This window comes from Tenrec ecaudatus, chromosome 5 (genome assembly GCF_050624435.1).
Source record: "Tenrec ecaudatus isolate mTenEca1 chromosome 5, mTenEca1.hap1, whole genome shotgun sequence".
Classification (NCBI taxonomy): Eukaryota; Metazoa; Chordata; class Mammalia; order Afrosoricida; family Tenrecidae; genus Tenrec; species Tenrec ecaudatus.
The window spans coordinates 127019090-127041402 of NC_134534.1; the positions used below are offsets into that span (position 1 = coordinate 127019090).

The 22313-nt window shown below is 47.5% G+C and overlaps 1 protein-coding gene and 1 long non-coding RNA gene across 2 annotated transcripts in view; one reads left to right on the forward strand and one right to left on the reverse strand.

The window, feature by feature from the left end:
* Window positions 1-22313, forward strand: part of PDZRN3 (PDZ domain containing ring finger 3) — a 250683-nt gene that overhangs the window by 112519 nt on the left and 115851 nt on the right. The gene's annotated exons all lie outside the window — the stretch shown is intronic.
* LOC142448238 (uncharacterized) lies at window positions 1718-8054 on the reverse strand. Its single transcript, XR_012784513.1, has 3 exons — window positions 7263-8054; window positions 6165-6253; window positions 1718-5575 (listed from the first exon to the last, which is right to left on the reverse strand). It is a non-coding gene; the product is annotated as an uncharacterized LOC142448238 (long non-coding RNA).

The following is a 22313-nucleotide window of genomic DNA, read 5'->3' on the forward strand; positions in this document are numbered from 1 at the left end:
ATCCTGTAGTCTAAAGATAGTACCATCAATATACCTAAATTTTGTAGACATTTATTTTCATGGGAATCACAACCAAAGAAACTACTCCCAGTTAGAGTTGAAATGTGGGTCGTGTTTTTTGTTATTTTGTTTTGTTTCAGTGGGTTGCAACATTTCCATGGCCAGAATAAAGCATCAAAGGTCCTAGACCATTGCCAGAGCATCATTCTTCCCTCTCAGTTCAAGACTGCATGGTAAAGGCCCTGGGTTCACAGGAAGAAGCTGGACACTTGGTTGCAGTTCACTTCGTGTGGGTGGAGGAAAAACAGTGGCTGTACTTCTGAAGCATTCAGTTGAGCCGCCTTTCTTTGGAATGAGTACAAATATGGATCTCTTCCGGTTAGTTGGCCAAGTAGCTGTCTTCCCCATTCCTTGGGGCATCCTTTGGACATGGTGTCAGGAGAGACCCAAGAGGACATTTTGCTTGATAGAATATAGGGGCAGCTGGATTGATGCTTTTGCTGCAACCATGGGCTGATGGTGCGGACGGGAGTGTGTTGCTAGTGTCCACAGGGTAGCTCTCCATTGACGCTAACTCAGTGCAATCACAGTAGCATAGCTAAGGATAGATGACTGATAGCAGGTTTGTGTCTCAGGGGCACGAGTTAACCAACTTTGTGACTGCCCAGAGTCCAGCCCTTAATCATTAACCGGGGGGTGGGCTTCTGCTGTTGGGATATTCAGAATTAGTTTATCATTACCTCTAACTACTGCCCTTTATGGTTTTGAAGGGACCTGGCAAGATTGCTTATCACCATGAAGCTTAATCTTCATTAACTTGGTGCCGTGCACTGATATTTTTTTGGATGGACCAGAGCATGCCATTTATGGTCAATGGAAGCAACTTTAATCACAACTACTTCCAACAGACAACCATAAATAATAGCTGACTTGTTGGCTTGAGCTTAGACGTTTGTATTCTCATGCCGTCTAACCCTTGCTCACGTGAGGCAGGGAGACATCGTGAGTGGTACAAGCAGGTTATCATGCTTACTGAAAGGCTAGAGTTCGAGTCTACCCAGAGACCTCAGAAGAAAGGCCTGGTGATCTTCCAAAACTCAGCCAAGGAGAACCGTGTGGAGCCCAGTTCTGTACACACACACACACACACACACACACACATACACACACACACACACGGCTGCCTCGAGGTAGCTCTGACTTGACAGGCACAGGCAACCGGAGGTAACTCCTTTCTGTTTTGCGTTGGGAGAAATCGAAGGGCAGTAAGGTGTAGTCCGAACCACTAGCAAGGCACTTTCTCGGTGCCCTGCCTCTGTGCACCTGGGCTTAGCTGGCTCCCAGACAGGCTGCCACTCTAGGTGGCCTTCCTACCCTGGAGCCTGAGCCTAGGATGCTCCCCAGCACCAGTTTCTCCTGTGTCCACCCTGAATGTCTTTCATAGTTACTCAGGGGAGCCTGGTGGTGCAGTGTTTAGGCACCCGGCTGCTAACAAAGGGTGGTTGGAACCCATGGCCACTCAGTGGGGGGAGGACGCAGCATTCTTCAGGACAGAGGGAAGCTGGGCGAGCCCAGTGGAGTCGGTGTTCCCTGTCGTGTGGGGCCACCCGGAGTCAGCATCAACTGGAGAGCAAGGGTTTTGTCATAGTTGCTCCGAGCTAGTAAGATCGTGTCCTCCGTCTCCCACATCCTTTCGTGTGTGTGTGTGTGTGTGTGTGTGTGTGTGTGTGTGTGTGTGTGTGTGGAAGAAATGCAGCATTTCCACTTTTCTAATTACCAGTGGCCAACATTCATGCAAAGAAAAGCATTGCCCGTCTGTGTGTAGGATGAAAGATCTGGCAGGTACTAAAAATGCAAGAAAAATAGCTGCTCCGCTCCCCCAAATCTAATTTTTAGCATATAAGCTGAGCTCATTTTTGCGTCTGAAAAAGCTTTTAAGAATGTAACGGGCTCAACATGTTCCAGGATGAGGGCATGTTTGGCTCCGAGGCCTTCAGTCTACCCCAATTGCAGAGTTAACAACCAGTTACATCCATGCGCTCTGAAGCCTCCCTAAGAATTTGGCTGGGTCTTATTTACTGTAATAAACAAGTTAAAGGGAACTTGCATTTCATTTCTGTTTCAATTAAATATATTTTTAAGAGAAAAGCATAAATAGGTTCTATTTATGGGAGAGTTGTTCCCCCACCCCCTTAAAAAAATGCCCTGAAATTCCCTTATGACGCTACTCTGAAATGCCTTCCTTTGGGTTGTCTGTTTCCAGGACGTGTTCCACATACATGCTTGCAATGTTGAAAGAATGCAGACTCCTGGTAATGCGCGCACTGCAGCCTTGTGAACCAAGGGTTGTGAAACTGGTTGAAGACTGTTTTACTGAAACAAGACAAATATTTATGGACAATTCGGAATGATCTGTTTTCAGATGTGAAGCGCGTCCCAAGCCTTCCAGGTGCTTCCTGTCTGCTCAGACCCGTGGTCAGGCTGTGCTTTGCTGGTTTCTTGAACCAGAAGCGGCAGCACTCTGGCCCGAAAGGCTGAAAGCGCCCCCAGGATCACACATGGCTGCTTGCGTCAAAAGCAGGGAGTTTTTGTTGTTTGGTGTCCTAACTTTTATTTTAGGCTTAAGCTACTCCTGAGCCATGAATGCTTGCTTCTCCACTTTCTTCTGGGGTCTTGTCCTTCGGCGCAGCCTCCTCTCGTGGTTTGGGACCGTGTCCGTGAGGCAGGGAGCTCACGCATGGGCAGATCCGACCGTGATGAGCACCCGCAGTCTGGCGGCACATGTCTTCAGGGCTTTGTCCTCTAGCACATACGCAATGACCAGAGAAGCCACTTGTCTGCCTTTCCGCTCGGCATCACTCTCTGCATTTTTAAGCGCAGACAGCAAAAGTGATGCCACCCACCATGGATCCAACCCCACTGCTTGGCCTGGGCACACCCACCAACTCCACCACCGTAATGTCGGCAGGGCACGCACTGCTTCTGCAGTGTGACATCTTTCACGTATATGGTGGCTCTCCAGACGTGCGTACCCTTGATGGCCTGTTCTTAAACACCTTCGTGGGTGTTATTCAAATGGATCCGAAGATTCGACCTTCTTGATGCGCATGATTTTGTGGGGTTTTCTGGGTCAAGTGAGTAGCAGCCATTGTGGAAGACCACCTCAGGCCAGTATGGGACGAGGAAACGTCGGACGCAGTTTAGCAGCACTGGTGTGTGCGTCTCTTGATGGACTGCATTTTCACTGCATTGCGAAAATGAACTAACTTGTTTACAGAAGGATTGTTACACAAACACACATACAGAGTATAACACACACTCTTGCTGTCTCATCGGTAGGCTTCCGCAGGGGGACCCGCTCTGATTTGTGTGAGCTGAAAACAGTGGGTATTCATCTTTGTGGTTTACCCGTCAGCTCAAATGGCCCTGGGCCCTGCTTCTGCTGCAGGGAGGGCTCCCTGTTCAACCCGCACAATGAGGGGTCTGTTTCAGATGCCCGTCCCCAAGCGTTGGTCCAAATACATGGATTTACCCCTTACAACACCGTCCCTGTTTTGCATGCCGGTGCTGTGCACGGTGCTCCACCCCAAAAAGCAAACCCAACTCACTGCCATTGCATCGATTCCAACTCATCGTGACCTTAGTAGGGCAGGGTTGCAGTCACCCTGTAGGGTTCCGAAACGAATTATAGAAAGCCTCAACTGCCTGCCGGAGAAAGACTGGTAGTTTCAAACTGCTGACCTTGCCTTGAGTTTAACAGCTCGACTTGGCACCCACTGAGGCATGAGAGCTCCAGGGCTGAAAAATGCTGCTGTTTTCCTTGGTCCATTCTCTGGTCCACCCCAGGCCTGCTGCCCTGAGGGCAGGTTTTAGGGCGAGATCTGCAGCAAAGTCATCATTTCTCCTAGAAGAGCTTGTGAAAGGTAAGGGGGAAAGTCTCCCCCCAGAGAGCCTGCCCAAACATGCCAGCAAGACCAAGCGTGGGCTCCAAACCAGATTCACCTACTGAAACCCTGCCTGGGGGAGGGGGCGGGGGCTGCCTGGCAGGCCTCCAGCTGGGGAAGGGAGTTCAGCGCATACCCAGGTCCGGGGCTGTAGAGTAGTACTCTTTCTCTAGGTTTGAACAAGCACAGTTGAGAAAGTAGTCCCTCGTTCCAGCTTTCAAAGAAACGAAGAAAGAACACCTCACTCTGCTTGCCCTGGAGTCCAGTAGAATCGAACTCTTAGCAAACCTGTAGCACAGAGGAGACTGGCCCCCGCGCGTTTCCCAGACTGGAATGCTTTATGGGAGTAGAAAGCCTGATCTTTTGGCTGGTGGTTTCGAACAGCTGCCTGTGGCGTCATCAATCCAACATATCATCACTGCACCACCAGGGCTCCTCTCTCGTGTAGATTTGGATCCCGTTTCTTCCCGGGCCAGACGCCACTTTAGCCAGTGTCCTCCTCTCCTGGAAAGGGAGTCGAGGAATCGGAGCACCAGGGCAAGGGAAAGCATCGGTCGTCTTGTCACCTAACAACAGCTGCTGTCCCTGGTTTGCCACGCCCACTTTCAGGACAACGTGGCGTTGCCCTGTCTTGGTCGTGTTTCCTGTCAAAGGAATTCTGGCTGAAGTGGCTCTGTGGGCTAGAGTAGAACTTCCCAAAGAGTTTCCGAGGCTATACGTCTTGCCGGACGCCCTGGCCACAGCGCCCTCCCAAGAATCTGCTGGCGGATTCAAACTGCTGACCTTTGCTTTGCACCTGAGCACGCCACCGCTGCACCACCAGAGCAGCTTGCTTTGGCTCTAGCCTCCTCCAAACTAGTGTCCCTTGCCCCTGGCAGAGGTGGATCGGGCTGTCAATGTGATACCAGTTCTTTCAGCCTGCATTCTGTACACCGCCGCCCTTCAGGTCTCCTTGTCACCAGAGAGCACAACTCCACCCTTTGCTCTAGTGCGCGGTGTCGAGGCTACTTACAGGGGCCCTGGTGGCTGAGGGAATTATCATCGGGCTGCTAGCCGTAAAGTCGGGAGTTTGAAACCACTAGCTGCTCGGCAGGAGAAAGATTATGCTTTCTACTCTCGTTACGAGTTCCAGTCTCCCAGAAACCCACAGAGGCAGTTCTCCCCTGGCCAATTCGGTCACTGTGAGTTGGAATCTACTCGCTGGCAGTGAGTTTGGCTTGGTTTGAGGTTGCTTACACATTTCTGTTGGTTGGTTTGCTTCCCCGGTTTGCTGTTGTGAGCCGTGGGCATCTGTGCATCCCTGGGGTAGAGGCATGGGCATGGGGTTGCTGGCCGCAGACCAAGAGCAGCACTTGAGACGTTATTTGCAAGAAACACTGACTTTATGGAGCCCCGTACCCTCTTCATTACCAGCGTGTCCAGTTTCTAGCCGAGGAATGAATCAACAGGGCAGGGGACAGGGTTGCCAGCAGTAGGGGAGCCTTGAGTCCTCAGACTGAGTAGTTCACCAAGCTGATTGCAAATCTGGGTAGCATTTCCCTGATTATCGGAACAATGCGCCTGATAGGAAATATTTGTCTAGGAGCCGCTCCTCTCGGCCGCCAGCGCCCAGTGTATGCCATGAAACGGTCCTGGAAGGAGAAACAAAGGGCTTTCTGTTGCTGCTGCTTTCAAGTGGAACTGTTGTTTCCAAAGCGCTGGCACCCATTGCTTTGAAGGAGTGGGGTGGCAAGCGGCCCTGCCCCTGGCTACCCCCGGCGGGAACATGCCCTGCTGTTTTCACAGACATCGGGGACAACATGCTCTGCCCCTCCAGAATCCAGGCCAGGAAGCTGGCTGTTTGGTATGTACCCAGGCGTCTTTTGGCAAGAGTCAGTTTGACAGTCAGAGCTGGAAGTCACTGTTTGGAATGACTTGCACAGCAAGGGAAGTGGCCATCCTCCCTGTAAAGGTCAGGCGCCTGGAATCACATTGTGAAATGGAAATGCAGTGTGGCTCTGCACTACTCCCCCCAACAGTGTGTGGTTGTTGGGTGCTGTGGAGTCAGGTCGGACGTAGAGCTGCCCTGTATACAATAGAAGGCCACACTAGCCAGGGCAGCTGAGCCCGTCGTGTGGGCACTGTGTCCATCCATCTCGTCCAGGGCCTTCCTCTTTCCCGCTTTACCAAGCTTGACGTCCTTGTCCAGGGATGAACTCCCTGGAAACATGCCCCACGTACCTTGGCTTCCAGGGAGCATCCTGGCTGTGCGTCTTCCAAGGTGGGCCCTTCTTTCGGCAGATGGTCGTTGTGTTTGTTCCGTGAGCAGCCTGTGGAGAATGTCAAGAGAAACCTTGTAGGACAATTGTGATTTGTCACATGGGGTCCCTGTGTATAGAAGTGACACCACTTCTGAAGCACCCCAATGTGCTCCCAAGGCCCCCCAGGCCCTTGTGTAACTAGACAGTGGCAGGATGCCCCCGGAGCTTGGCGCTGGGAGAGCCAGGAGGGACCCGGGCCACCCTCTGATTCATCTCCCTGGTTGTCAGAGAGAAGGATGCTGAGGCAGAGGGACAATATGATCAGCCGTGATCACACATGTTGGAGAAAGGAAGGGATGGGCGGATGTGGGGGAGCAACTCCGGGGCCTTAGAAGGGCACGTGTTATACCGGACCCATCCCAGGACCAAGGCAGGACTGATCACACAATAGGTGTGATCCTGAATCCAGACGCCAGGGTCTGCTCTCCAACCTGCGTGTGAAGGAAGCAAAGTGGTGACACGAAGACGGACTCACATCTCCAGGCCGGCTTGGAAAATAGGAAAGGAAAAGTCAGACCCGTGAGAAATGTAAATAGCAGAGTAAGCCTGTGTGTCTTCAAAATTATTATTTATATTTCGCCTCCTTCCACAAAGGATTTGAGGCAGCTTGTGAGAGCCTAAACTCCAATACCAGAGACTGCACTAGGCGGTAAGTCACTAATTGCCACTGAGGATTACCCACGACAGTGCTGAGAGGCTCGGGTGGGAGGGACTGCAGACGTTCAGGTCTGTCTACGTAAACCCCAGCCGTCATGTATAAGTCGGACCTCGAAGGGCCACTAGCAACTGGGACTTCCTTCTGTCTCTGTTGGAGGAGGCGCCTTTGGTAGGTCTGGCCAGGGAAGTGGGCAGGAGAGAGGAAACATACTTTGGTCCAACTTCTCAATTTTGTGTGCAGAACCTTCCCCTGGCCCCTTCCAAACCTCTAGCGGAAAATACACCGACGCTTACATTTCCAGAGCATTTGAAAAGAAAGACTTTGTTTATGTCTATAATTCAAATGAAAACCAGGCCTTACCTGGGAGCTAGTGGCCTGCAGTGGAAACGGTAGGATGCCTTGCTAGAAAGCTGGCGACTTCCAGGTCGCCCCCTCGTGGTCACGAGGGACATTGCGTGCCTATGCAGAAGAAGCGGGTCCCTGCTGGGTGGCTCCTGGGCCCCACGGGAGACTTCTGCACGGAGAAGGGAGAAACGTTGGTGGCTGTTTCTTTCATTCCCCTGTGCTTTCTCATCCGCTGCTGCCCCAGCGTTTGGGGAGACGAGGCAAGACAGGGTGTGTGCAGGAAGCTGTGAGGACCCAAGAGGAGGGAACTTTTCTTAGAAATGCTGTGAGCTGCCTTGCTCCTTCTTGGCGGCTGGGAACGGCCCGCTGTCCAGAGGTGGCCAGTGTCCGTGGGAAGAGAGGACAGTTGGAGTCAGCGACTAGTCTAAAGTGAATCTGCGTCCATTCATAAGAAGCAGGGCTGGCAGTGCGTGGCTGTCTCTATCACGCAGTTTCTGTCGGAGTTTGACTTCGATCGCTGTTCCCTCAGAGGAGTCCCATTAGGATTTGGCTGGAAAGGTTGGTGATGGCTTCCGTTAGAGCCATCTTTCTTGGCTGGTCATTCAGCTTCCAGTAACGGTCCCTCATTTGGTAGACTCCGGCTGCATCCAGCATTTTCAAAACGCACAGCTTCTCCAAGTGACTGCAATGCCGGTGCTCCTTTCTAGCAACATTGAGCAGCCCAGAGCAAAGCGAGGGGAACTCACTGGCAGTTCCACAGGGAAGGAAAACAAACCTATTAGTACTCTTGGTGTATGACTTATTTGTACTTTCTGGTAAGTATGTGTGTGAACAAGTATGTTGGAATGAAGATGTGTTTATGTCTCTGTAACTGTATAAATATGTGTGTGTATAAAAATACCATTCCCGCCGAGTTAGACTTGGAACCACGGTGACTTCACATACACCAGAGCGCAACGGTGTTTCACCGACTGACTTTTCATAAGTAGAGCACTGGGCCTTCCTCCCAAGGCGTCGCCTGTAGACATGAACCTCCATTCTTTGTTTAGCAACTGAGCACGCACACATTTACGCCAACCAGGTTTTCCAGATGTACATATTTTATTTGGGCTTACTAGTATGTCATAACCCATCTCCTTTGTCGTTTGGTTGTTTTCAGCCCCGTGGTTGTTAATGGATCCGTAATGTTCAACATGAGCCCTGGCAGCATATTGGCTACACGTTGGGCTGCTAGCCTCAGGGTTCATGGGTCCAAACCACCAGTTGCTCTGATGAAGAAGTGGCTTTGTACTCTCGTGGAGTCACTCTGAGAACCCCACAGGGGCCATTCTACCCTACAAGGTCACCGTGAGTCCGAATTGGCTTGGCAGCAGCGAGGCTTGGAGTGGCTTAATATTTCACCTACAGCTGCTCTGTCAGTGCCGTCCCCTACGGCTACTGTGGTGTTTGGGGCCCTGGTGGCACAGCTGCTAACCGAAAGGTCAAGAGTTGGAAGCCAGCAGCCACTCTGTGGAGAAGACTGCGGCCCTCTCTGGAGTGGCAGGACTGGGGGAGCCCTCCCGGGTAGGGGTGCTGTCTGGCCTGCTGGTGGGGATCTGAGCGGGGATGGATGCTTAGCTGGACTCAGATGGACATCTTTTGTTTTTGTAATTTTTATTATTAGGAGCAACGCTGTGTCGAAGCTCCTTATATGCACATCCTAGGGCCATTTATACATTTTCCTTTAGAGAAAATTGTAGAATTGGCATCTTTGGCCACATATGGATAACCCCCACCCCCACCACCCCAAAGAGCTGCATGCAGACTGTTCCTTCCCACCATTGTTTTCTGAGCATTAGGACTGGCTGACCTTTAACCTTTGCCATGTCCATGGTGGAAAATGGCTCTACATTAGTTACATTAGTCCGTGCTCCACTCAGGTTGTGCGGCACCTTGTCTCATTAGCCGGCTGTTTGCCCGTCCTGTCAGGCTCACTGCTTGCTACCGTCCTGTTCTTTGGTTGGTCATGTGCATCTTCTTGTTGCCACAAAGCTCTGTTTACATCAGAGACAGCAATCTTTCTATCTTCATTTCAGACATTCATGCTCAGTATGTGGTTTGCCTTTGTCTGAAACTTGAAAGATGCAAACCTATTATGCTGGCAGAAAAGTACAATGTTGTACGCCAGCCGTGGGCGCCCTCCTCGGCCTGCACTTCAGAAATGGGCACACTCAGCCCTGGAGCCCAGCTTGCCTTGCCCTCAGGCTCTCCTGTAGTGTGTGGTTCTGCCCTGGCTGACACTGGTTTTAAATTTGTTCTGGAATTATCTTGTGGATTTATCTTGCCAAAGCGATGATGAACTTCACGTGGAGAGGGTTCTCACGTGCGTCTTATCCTCAGAGGCACCGTCCTGTTAGCTTTCTCCTCCCTTCCGCCAGCGGAAGGCCCCTAGCCTGGTTGTGGGATTGGTTCATGACAGAAATGAATCCGTGGCCCATTTAGAAGACAGTGAGGTCCTCCCACAGGTCAGAGCCAAGCAAAGGAGCCCTAGTCACAGAGGGGTGGGAAGGAAAACTGATGGGGAATCAGTAGGCTTTTTATTCTCATGCAACCTTTTTTTTTTTAGCTCAAAGGAATTTATTTTTTCCCTACACAGACTTTTCCCCCCAATTAAAAAAATAACATACTAAGACCAACCATAATCTTGCAAAATGTGGAAAATAATGAGGCATTTCTAGGTCCTGGAAGATTCTGATTATGAAAATGTATCATCTTTATTCGACACAGTTTACGTAGTGGAGAATATTGACATCGACTCAGCGGTAGTTTGTGAGATTTCAAGCATGAAAGACTGTTATCGTTCCATACAGACCACCTTTAACAAGATGTGTGTTCTTCCAACTGGGAAGGCCTGTGTGCTGGTGCTTTGTTAAACCCACTTCAAGATGCCCTGTTTTGATGTGGGATTTGGACATGGCAAAACATTGGCTCCTGTACCCTGATTGGTAGCCCACACAGGTGTCACCTAGGTGACCGCAAGTCCTGGGGATCCCACGTGTCAGAGTAGAAATGCACTGCAGAACTGCTTACTCTGAATTAGACTGCCTGGCCTTGCTTCCTGATGGGCGGAAGGAAGCCCTTGCATGACAAACACTTCATTTTCCCACAAGCAGGGGAGTAATACTGGGAGGTGGACCAATGTGACTTTGAATATGTTCTTTCTGACTTGATTCACATCGGTAAATCTTGTGCTTTCGGCTTGGGAATTCCTTGTGCAACATTATTGTTACCCAGTGCAGTGTGGCCAACAGCCGCGAACCTGACACAGGAGGGAAGTGATAGGGGCTAAATAGCTTGTCATTCCGATGAAAACCTTCCTGGCTGGAATCTGAAATCCAAGTCCATAACTTTAAGCAACTCATGTTTATTAAATGACTTTTGGGGCTGGGGGGCAGGTTCATTTTGTTTTGTTTTGTTTTTGTCCAGGTGGGCACATCATCTTGTGTGTTTTTCTTTAAATTGCCAGAAATGAGTGCGCCTGGGAGGAAAGTTGCAGACAATGGCAGCCATCTATAAAAGAATAGCTCAGTTCTTAATTAAAAGAGCAAAAGTTCTGCCTTCAGCGCTGTAATCTCAGACTCTTAAATTTTGAGCCACCTCCCTTAGGGGTCAAGCTGTCTTAGAATAGGAATGGGATTTGGCTATAAATCAAGAGCCTGATAGAATATCATTTCCAAAGAGCCAGAAGCTCTTGTTGAAGTTGCTGCAAAAAACTGTTCTTATATCACAGGCATGTAAGAATCATGTTGTTTTATGGTTCCATACTTGGACTTTCTCGGGTAGCCTCATGTGTATTTCTGTACATGTCATCAATCAGGCTGTTAAATAACTTATGAATAATTATACTATGCACCCATACTTAAATGATACTGAAACTGTTATCTCTATATAAAGTTTGCATAAGATCTATGTATTGTTTACATGAAATATAAAAGTATACTATTAAAAAGTCGTCTATACAAATACGAAAAGGTGGTATGCAGACCCGATTTCCATTTGTGGCAGAAAAGAACTGCGCGCGATTCTGTTGTCAATGCTGACCTTTCAGAAACCAGTGGCCAGGACTTCTGGATGCCCTCAGGCAAGCCTCCAGCCTTCTGGTGAGCAGGTGAGCACAGCAGAGGCTTGCCCCACCCAGGGTCTCTGGGATGAGTATCCTTGGTAGGTGCCCCTGACTCAATTTCCCTGTGACGGTGCAATTGCCCCAGACTGTATCCCAAGCTGTATCCTTGGCTCTATCCTCAGATGTTCCACATATTTCTCCTGCGGAGCAGCTGATGGGTTCGAACTGCCAACCTTGCCATTAAAAGCCAAACCCACTGTACCACCAGGATAGTTTTATATGTATATGAAAAAAATGGAATGAAAGGATAATGGAATTTTCCCCACAAAGCTCCCTTGTAGATTTCCTAAAATAAAAAGTCGTTTACTCAAAAGATGAAGAAACATGTGCTCTGGAGTTCCAGTGAGTTGCACGCGAGCATGACTTCACTCTGTGGAAGCAGTGTGGTCAGGAGATGAAGATAAAGAAGAAGAAGATGACGATGTGAAATCTGTAATCAGGGGTGACTCGCCCTGTAAAGGCAGCTCTGACTAACAGTGGCTGCCCAAGAACAAGTCTGCAGGCAGAACGAGGGGCTGAGTCCAGAAAAATAGCATTCCCTGTTTGGAGCCCGTGAAGTTGTCATGGAGATGAAAATCGTCCTGGTCCCATAAACCCTGGCTTGTCATCTGACTTGAGCCCTGTATTTGCACAGGTGGCTCTCCTCCCTGAGAAAGCTGACAACAACCCAATCTGGCCTTCCTGAACGGCGCCTTTATGTGCCTGAAAGAATGTTTCCTTCCTTTACTCCCCCTCCATGGATGACCATTGTCAGCTAATTAAATCACATGTAAATTTTATAGGAGTTCATTAGTTATACAACACTTAGCAGCTAGCCCCATATCCCTATGTGTTTAACCATATAACTATTTTAATTAGCGGCGAGAATGAAGTGTGTTGGTGGTCATCTGGGGAGAATCATAATGTACCCACAAAACACAAGCAGGCTCACCTAGCCTGTGGTGTAACATGAATTTCCATGAATAAAGGTAGCCTCAGCCGGAGCAGCTGTGTGCCAGCATGTGCACGGTGACACTAGGGCCCGTGTTTACATCTTTCTCCTCCCAGGAAAGGAGCTAGTGCGGGTGGGATTTGTTTCCCCGAGTTTCCATAGCAGAGGTCATCCACTGATACAAAGACACATCTGTCCATGTTCTCTCCCTACCCCCTGGCTTTCTTGCCTATGTGCCACAGAGCAAAACTTGATCTGTGTGGCAGTTTTGCTCAAAACTTTTAATTGTAGGTTTTTCATTTCAGTCTGTGATGCCTTTTCTGCTCCCAAGAGGTTCAAAGCTTCTACCACGTTTCTTGAGCCATATTCATGGTTGCGCCCGAGACGGCTGAATTCAGACACAATAAACGCTGTGTTGTATTTTTGGAAATGTACTTGTTTTCTGTCACTTAAGACTTTTGTAAAGTGTGTGTGGGGGGGGAAGGGGGGTTAGTATGATATCCTCTATAATCAAAACTCCCAAATGAAGCAAAAGAAAGTTTTTGTTTTTCTTTAAATTGTTCATTGCATGTGCCTGAGTAGAGTACAATGAGAATGCTTTGAGAAGAAAGCTTTATGGGTAAAGGATGCATTTTAAATGAGGATATTGTTTTTGTTTTGTTTGAAACCAGGTATTATTTGCCTTGTGAAAGCATACTTACTTCCTTGCATTAAAAAAAACACCCAAGTGTCCTGTTAGGCCTGGGTTCCGCACTCCCTGCTGCTTACCTGGCCACCGCATGTAGGGGCTCACATCAGATTGAGCAGCGCCTGAGGCTCCTGCAGGTAAATTGTGGGCCGTTCGCATATTTTCTCATAAAGGTAGAGAAGAACACTATCTGAAGGGCCATTAAAACAAGGTAGCACCAATGACAGCGACTCAGCGACCCAGAGCTTTTTGGTTTTTTTAAATGCCTGGTTGCCACGGTTCTTCTTGATGAGAGTTTATACTAAAATGCGAAAGTGTTAAAGTTAAGATCTAGAAAGCATTGAAATAAAAGTGCTTTATTAAAAACCAAGAATAAAAGTAGCTAGCATGGCAGTACACACTTGTCCAGCCAGTAGAATCCACATACTGGGCCACGTTCATGCAAAACAATGACTTTATTTTTGCATCTGCTGCTTCTGTGCACATGAGAATTTCACTTTTCTGCCTTATTCAACATGACCAAGTTGCTGTCCTTTAGAAAGAGGCCTGTGTGAAATGCTTGCACCGGCATTCCAGCAGGTGGCGCCCTGATCCCACAAGTCTGGCCATTCCCGTCCCCAGAGTCTCAACTGGGACCCACTGTTTGCTAGTGGCCTTGGAGTCTAGTCTGACTCACACTACCCCACACTTGGCTGTTTGCAATCAAACGCCACACGTTTTTCTGTAGAAATAGCAGGCGCCCTAGCTTTATAACCGCTCCCCCTCTTCCCCAGCATCTCGACAACTGCGGACGTTTGCAGGCTGACACTTCTTACACTTGCTGGTTTCTTGACACCACTTCTAGGAGGCTACATTGCACAGAACAGGAGCGCCATTCACACAGCCTTATTTATATGAGGGCGTGGTAGGAAAACCCTCAGAAAGATGAATACGCAATAAATCGATCACTGTAATGAAGGGAAATAATCTCGTTCTTCATGGTCTGACCTCATGAGGCACCTTCCTCTTTCTCAGCTCCACGGGACCAGCTCCCTATCACGGGGAAGCCATTTACTTAGATGCTAAAGAACACCATTGTGGAAATTTAATTTTTCCTATAAAAACCTATAATTTTGGCTGCAGCCAAGTTGTAATTTTGACTGAAAACATTATAATTACCTCAGACAAGAGGTTTTACTTGATTCTGTGTCTCATGAGCCAGTTGAATGAAGATGTGTGGATAGTGGCACTTTGTTTCTTTCATACTGCCGACCGTTGTAGTTACCACTTTGCTTAATAATGCAGCTCTGAGGAAAGGAGAAGGAAGCTGCTTCCTTTCATCTCAAGGCAGGAGACGGTTCACAGAGTTTCGTTTTCCAACGTTCGTGTCTTAGGAGGTAGGTGGCAGAGCCATGTGGTTGTCACCAGCTACAGGGTCAGGGAGCCAAATTTAACAGGACTTTTCTTTGATGCCCTGGAAACCCAGCCCCAGCCCCTCCTCCATTTCCACCCTCTCACTTAGGCTTTTCACGTAGATGTTTGTGAAATGAATCATTGCTAGGGTACAGAGCGAGGGGCTGAAGGGAGAGAGGCTAGAGCAGTCTTCTGCGGTTGTCCCCACTGGCATTGTGTCAATGCCGAATCATCACAACCCTACAGGACAGAGGGAACTGCCCCGTGCCTTTCCGTGGCTGTAACTCAACAGGAGTCTTGTTCCCGCTGCATGGACAGTGGCTTCAAACTAATGGCCTGATGGTTAACTGCTGTTGGAGTACATGGTGATCGTGGCTTGAGGGAAATGGCAGAGAAGTTGAATACAGGATGTACGCGCCCCATGTGGGAAGGAGGTCCACAGGTCCTGAGAACAAGCAACGGGGCTGGGTGTATGGAGGGAAGTTGAGGCCTCAAGTGCAGGTAATCGTGTCTGAATCCCACGTCCCTCGTGAGAGTAGGCTTGAAAGGACTTAGCGCAGGCGAGGAGTTAGCACCATTTTCATCAGAGTTAGCCATGGGTGGAGAAATGTGTTTGGTCATTAAGAGCCATGGCAATCCAAGGCAACTGTGGTTTTGTGTTTGGATGTTCTAGCTTTCATCAGAGCGATGAAGTCATGCGAGCATTTCAGCAAGAGTTTATAATGATAACCTGTTCAAATCGTGCCAAAGATTACAAATATTTCTGAATCATCTACCTGTACTTTGGTAGGGAAGGCGAAAAGAAGGCAGAATACAAAAGGAATGTATGACACAATGCTTGCTTTTGAGAAACCTAGAGTATATCTTGGCAGACCCAATTAAAACAGGAAAAGATGCAGCTCAAAAGACGTGATGAAGAGATTCATATGAGGTTACTGGTTAGGTTAGGCTTCATGGAAGAATCAAGGACTTAGCTAGGATTTGGAGACAAAGAGAGAACATTTCTTTAGAAAGAAATGATCATGGGTGAAAGTGACCTGCTCTGTCTGGAGGTGGTCAGAGGAGTGACCAAGCTTGAGTGAGGTGGGAGCTGGCAGGTGGGCTAGGCAGGTTTCGTGAGATGGCAGAAGAGAAGGATGAGGAGCTAGCTCGTCAGCCAGTCAACAAAGAGGAGCCATTGTTGGGTGGGAGAACAACCCCCTGAGGCTGAGTTTGAGCAGGATTACTCGGTTAAGGATGCTGATGGAGACGAGCCTTGGCGATTCAAGTTTGCCAGCCCTACTAATCGAGGCCATAAGTGAGATGTGCTATGCCTCACGTGGAAGTTGGGACTGTGGTCATGGCTTGAGTCTCTTACAAAGAAAGCTCTGGCAAGCTCAGTTAGATGAACCTATACTCGAACAAGGAAAGGGCCTGGCATTCTTTGTAGCCCTGATGATGAGGTGGCCAGGATTTCAGAACAGTGGATGACATGCCTGACGATGAGAGCAACCACAATGTGATCATAGCTTATGTGTGTGTGTGGCAGGCATGGCCTCGAGATTGTCAGGGCAGAGCTGCTTGGGCGTGCTCCAGACTCAGAGTGTTGAAACCTGTCTCTGTGCTTAGTGCATGGCTGAAGACAAGCTCTCTCAAGAATACACTTTTAACCTGCTTGTCAAGGATCGTTTCGAGTTATTTCTGACACAGATGGAGTCGCCCGCCAGTGGACCCTCCCCTGAGGAAGAAATGTGGCCGACAAGGGGGCGGATCTGGTGGTAGTTTTAAGCTGAGTGGAAAGGCTCGGTGATTTACTCCATCTGGAAAGCGAGGGGGACAAGATCTGTAAGTCAGAAGTCAGTCACCTAGATGCCTGTTCTGTGGTCTCTCTGAGGTGACCCCAGAAACAACTGATCTGCTCAGAGGAAAGGGAGGAGCTGGAACTGTGAACTCAGGTGGTCTTGGCTCTGGTGGTTGCACGTTCTCAGACCAAGTGCCCTTCCAGATATCTCTTCCGAAGTCCTCATCACACCTGGAGCACTTCGCACCTGGGAAGTGTGTGCGCTCCTGTAAACCCCGGAAGCTTGCAGCAGAGATGCCTTGGGTTCTCCAGTGCACCAAGCGCCATGCCGCTTTAACTGTTCTCTGTAATCCTGAAATATTCATGGAGGCAAATCCGTTCCCATGGGCCGGCACTACCCTTAATGAAGGATAGCAGGGGCAAGATCAGCCGTGAGTCGCCCGCTGTTAGACCTGGGTCCTGGGTAGAGAGGGTTTGGGAGCATTATTCTGTCAGCTCTTTGTATCTGTTTTCCATTTTCCATCCAAAAAAATTTCCCTTAACCCCTTGAACCTTTTAGATTTTTCACTTTCTTCAACCAGCTGATAGCTGTAATGTTAGCAAAGATAACGAGGCATTGGCCTTGGGAAATGAGCGGGGTTCACAGGAATCTCACCACTGAGTGTGGGGTCTAATTCGCGTCTGTCTCCTTACTGTTGATAAATACACGAGGTAAAGCAAAACCAAGATACCACAGAAGCAGTTTCACCATTTACCTCACGGTTTCTCTGTAAGCTGCGGGTGTGTTAAACATGCCTATTTTTTCCGGGGTTGTTTAGAGTGTAAAGAGAGAACAGAACAGGACGGTGAATGTTCTTGAATGCCGTGTTTAAATTAATCATATGCTTCCTCGAAGAAAGCAAAATAAACAAGCTCCAAACCCAAGTGCTCTGTAGTGTTGACCCAATTATTTTTAAGCTTGGGAAATCAGGCCCAGAGTGTGTATTAGCCTCATTGTAACTATGCTGTAGTCGCCATGTAATTTAGTGTGTTTGTTAATCGCATCAATACACTTGTGAATCTTAAAATGCTACCAATTGCCTCCTCCGTACATGAATGCTTTTGTTGTGTGCTGGGGTGGGTTTGGGGGTGGGGAATATGGAGGAGGAAAGGGTGCCCTTGATCAGATTCCTTGAAGCTACTTGGTAACATTTAGCAAGTTATTGAATATATACTTCATCATTGCATGAAAATTTGAGGGAAAGATTGGCCATTTTGGTAATGTTTGACTTTTTTAAAAAAATTAAGTAATGTGTTTTGTTTCATACATTTCCGATGATTTTATTTTTCACTAACTATAAAGAGGAACTGTTTATGGTGCAGAAAACCACATCTTCCTCCCTTGGAGTCACTGGTGGTTTTGAACAGTTGACCTTGTGCTCAGCAGCCCAGCCCTGTGCTACCAGCGCTTCAACAATGGGCTCAAACATAAGAACAATTGTGAGAATGGCAGGGGACCAGGCAGTATTTTGTGCAGTTGCATATTGAGTCGATATGAATCAGCACTGACTCAGTCACAGTTAACAACAACAGTAACTACCTCAGGAGAAAATGTGAAGATGGTTACATGTTAAATGAAATGAATGAATTCTTATTTGTACTAGGTGTGATAATAGGGGCCCTGGTGGCATAATGGTTAGGTGGTGGGCTGCTAATAGGTGTTCCGCTCCTGTGAATTCTGCAGTTCAAAACCACCCTCCACTCCTCGGGAGGAAGAGAGGCTTTCTATTCCCATAAAGAGTGACCGTCTCAGCAACTCACAGGGCCATTCAATCCTGTCCTGCGGGGTCACTATGCGTTGGAATTGGCTTGATGGCAGTGAGAGAGCGTGAGACATGGAATAATGGCATGGTCGTTATTTCTACCGCGTGTGCCGAGAGATCCAGTATGAAGCATCTACATGTGAACTGTCATAGTGTGTGGACATGCCTCACGATGTCCCAGGAACTCAACAGCCCCAGGTGGGAGTGAGGGGTGGCAGTGGGTAAAACCAGAAGGGTAAAGCCCAGAGGACTGGGAAAACTGATGGGTATCCACTGCACTTTATAAACGTCTGACAGTGTCCACAGCACGTGTTTAAAATGAAGCAGAGGAAAGGTAAGCAAATGAAACCACAATGATGCTCATTCCTGCAAAGAGGGAGAATGAAGTATTTGGTTTAGCGCTTTCAAGAGGCCTGGGCTGTGTGGAGAATGTTCTTAAGAGTGAGTGGGAAGGAGCTACGTGTGCATCTGTTGTATCATTCTTGGTACTGTATACAGCATGAGTGTCTACATTATTTGTCTGTCTCTTACATTCATTCAAAAATTGGAGCAGTTTTGTTTTCTTTAAGGACAAACCTTGATTGTTACTTTAGGACTGTACTTTGATGAATAGATAATCCTTATGACTAACACATCAATTAAAATAGGCAGCGCTGAAGTTTTGGAAGGGAAAAAATTAGATCAAGTTTAAAAAAAAGCCATTGAGTATCAGTTATGGTTTCTGTTTTAATTGGGTAGCCTTTCTTAAAAGCTACAAGAATTCTTGACAAGTATATGTGTTAGTCCGGGTTGACTAGAGAAACAAATTCATATACACTCCTGTGTGTAAGAAAGAGCTTTATATAAAATAGCAATTGTACGTTGAGAAAACATCCCAGGCCAGTTCAAGATCAAGTCCCTAAGTTTGATATTAGCCCATTTGTCTGATACCAGTCCAAAAAAACCTCTTCAGACTCACACAACACATGCAGGAAGATCACAGGCCAATGGGGGGAATCTTGTGGATCCAGTGGTGATGGAAGCATCTGAACGCTGGTATGCTTCTCCATGTGGCTCCTCCAGCTCCATGGCTCTGGCTCCATCAGTGTAGCTCTATGTGGCTTATCAACAGGAATGTCTCACAGGGAGGCAAACAGAAAGAGTATCTGGCCTCCGGTGAGCATAATCGCCTTCATGCTTCCGACAGAGGCCAGCCATCAAGCTGGGACCTGAGTAACAGACTAGACTCCACCCCTTCACAAGTTGACAGATTGTGTAAGTGCCACAGAATGGAAAACCATCTTAGCTGTGCTGAGGGGCTGGAAGAAGGCAGCGCTGGTTGGGAATATTCTTTCTTTGGACTGGTATCTTTACTGGTTGTCAACATCACAAAGGTTCAACTTGCTTTAGGTAAAGTGTCTGCTTGAAGAAAGGAATGTGAATCAGCCGGTGTCTGTAGGAGGCTCCGTGTAACAGGGAAATCAGAAGCACCCTATCATGGATTGAATTATGCTCCCCAAGAGCATGTGCGACAAATCCTAAGATCTATGCCCATGGTTAAAATCCCATTGGGGAGTGAATGCGACAGGATTGGTACAAGGTATATCTTGAGCCATTCTCTTTTGAGAGACAAGAGACTACAAGCAAACACATGGGGCAATGCCAGGACACATGGAGATTTTAAAGGAACCAGAATGCAGAAGCTCTGAAGGACCAAGGACCTTCCGCAAGGCCCACAGAGAGAGCATTGTCCTCAGTCCAGTGCTCTGAGTCCGACTCCTCGCCTTCTAAACTAGGAAGAAATAAGTGTCTGTTTGTTATAGCCGGCCACTTGAGGACTTTCTGCTATATGGCCACCAGGTAACTAAAGTTACACAGGAATGCCTGCCGAGGGCACAGCCCAGGAAGATCGCCGCGGTTGCCCCTGGGGAGGGGAGATGGCCACATGGAGTTTTAGCTTTATCAGGCATGATTTAATTTTTTTTTGCCAGCAAAATATACTCATGTGTTACTTCTTTGATTAATTTTTTTCAAAAGCTAAGCCACTTGTTAAATGAATTACTATTGAAAGGAGTTTTTCAATAAATCATTTTGTAAAGTGATTGCTTTTATTTGTTTTGTTTGAATGGCATTTTGATATTTTGTTTCTGAAAAGTAAGCTCTATTTTTCTTCTTTATTGTGGTGATTCGAAGAACTAGAACTAATGTACCATATGTACTCGAGTATAAGCTGACCCGAATATCAGCCGAGGCACCTATTTTACCACAAAAACTGCATTTAAAATGTGCTGAAAAATTCAGCTTATACATGAGTGTATGGTATTTCATTTGAAGAAATCTCATGTATATTCTTTCCATTCATGTCGTCTAGCGTGGAACTAAATACACCAGGTCACAGAAGTATCCACAGACTAACACAGGAGGCGAAGGTCACAGACAGGCAAACAGTACTTTATAAGCAAATTAAGCTGCTTAAAGAAAGCACTGTGCCCCCAAACTAATGGCTCTTAAAAATGCCATTGCAATAAAAACAATTCTTAAGCAATTGCCATGTATGTTTTTTCAACTACTCTTTCATTGGTTATAACTTTCCCCTTGATAAGTGTTTTTTTTAAACATTTTATTAGGGGCTCATACAACTCTTATCACAATCCACACATATACATACATCAATTGTATAAAGCACCTCCGTACATTCCCTGCCCCAATCACTCTCAAAGCATTTGCTCTCCACTTAAGCCCTCTGCATCAGGTCCTCTTTTTTTTGTCCCTCCCTCCCCTTTCCCCCCTCCCTCACGTGCCCTTGGTAATTTATACATAGTTATTTTGTCATATCTTGCCCTATCCGGAGTCTCCCTTCCCCCCCTTCTCTGCCGTCCATCTCCCAGGGAGGAGGTCACATGTGGATCCTTTTCCCTTGATAAGTGTTATAGAAGGTACTGAATTCTTTGGTTAGTGTCTTGGATGAGAGCAAATGACTTTAGGCAAGGCAACCATAGACTTTATTTTCCCAGGAGAGTGTATAAATGTGCCACAAACGCCTGCATCGAGCTTTACGGCTGACCAAGGAAAGTGACCTAATTTAGGGTATGTCTCAGTTTGGACATCTGCTCAAAATTAGTTCTCTGATGAGTGGTATTAAAGATCCGCAACCACTAATAAGGAGATAAAGAAAATAGTCTTTTACTCAGTCAATCTCTGATTCTGACCGTGTTTTGATAGCAAGCAAACTTTAGTATGAGCATAAAGTATTTCACAGGCTGCAAGTACAGTCAGTGTTGGTTGGCGACGGAATATTAGATTGGTCAGGATTTTCTGAGGTGCAGCTACTAAAACCCCAGCCCGAAAAGGCCTCGGGAGGAAGAACAACAACACAATGTACTGGCTAAGCAATGAAAACATACAAGGCTAAGCTTTGCAGCTTACTTAGATCTTGATGCTCTTGGCATCTAGAACGGGTGCTTTCACCAGGGGCTCAATAGAAAGTAACTGCCTGGGAAAGAATGACGGCAACATCCTTGTACAGGCATGCCCGACACAAGTGATGTGTGAATTGTAATGAGAGTTGTAAGAGTCCCCAATAAAATGACCTTTTAATTAAAAATATTTTTTTTTTTTTAAAAAGTGGTGCTTTCCATTTTTTACCTCTGCTTACTTCTGTTGGCTTATTCTGAGGCCTGTTCTTCCACAAGGGAGAAGTAGCCATTCGATCCTTCAAGCTTCATTTTATCAGCCCAGCAACCTCCATGGAAAAAGCAAGTTTTTTTCTTTATAATTCCAGTAGAAATTTTGGAGTGGGTTCCCACTGGACCAGTCTAGGTCATGTGGCCCCCGCCCCCTTAGCTAATCACTGATGGTACTGGTATACAGTGATCTGATTGGGCAGGCCTCCTCTGGTGGAGGTTCGGTTCCTCTGAGCCATGTGAAGGGAAGAGAGGCTGGGAGGGGCTATTGGATTTCAGACAGAGGCACCTTATCAAAACACCTGGTGATCAGTTTCTAAAAACCAGTGATTGAAAATTCTACTCTCTCCCACAGGGGCTCATCATAAGTGGGATTGGCCAGCAGCTGGTTCTGGCACCCAGAATGGGTTTGGAGCAGGTGGAAACCAAAGATGTGGTTGCAGGGAGATGAGGGGTGGAGTGTGCCGTCTGTCGCCAGCCCTTCCATGCTTTTCCCCAAAAAGACAGAAATCTGGGCTTTTCTGGGAAGTATTTTGATTAAATAAATAGTGTTGGAAAACATTTCAAAGGCACCTTAAAGTTGGCAGAGGGCCTGCTCTGGCTCCTGAAGGTGATTCTAGAATTAAATTATATAAAAAGCTGGTGGGCC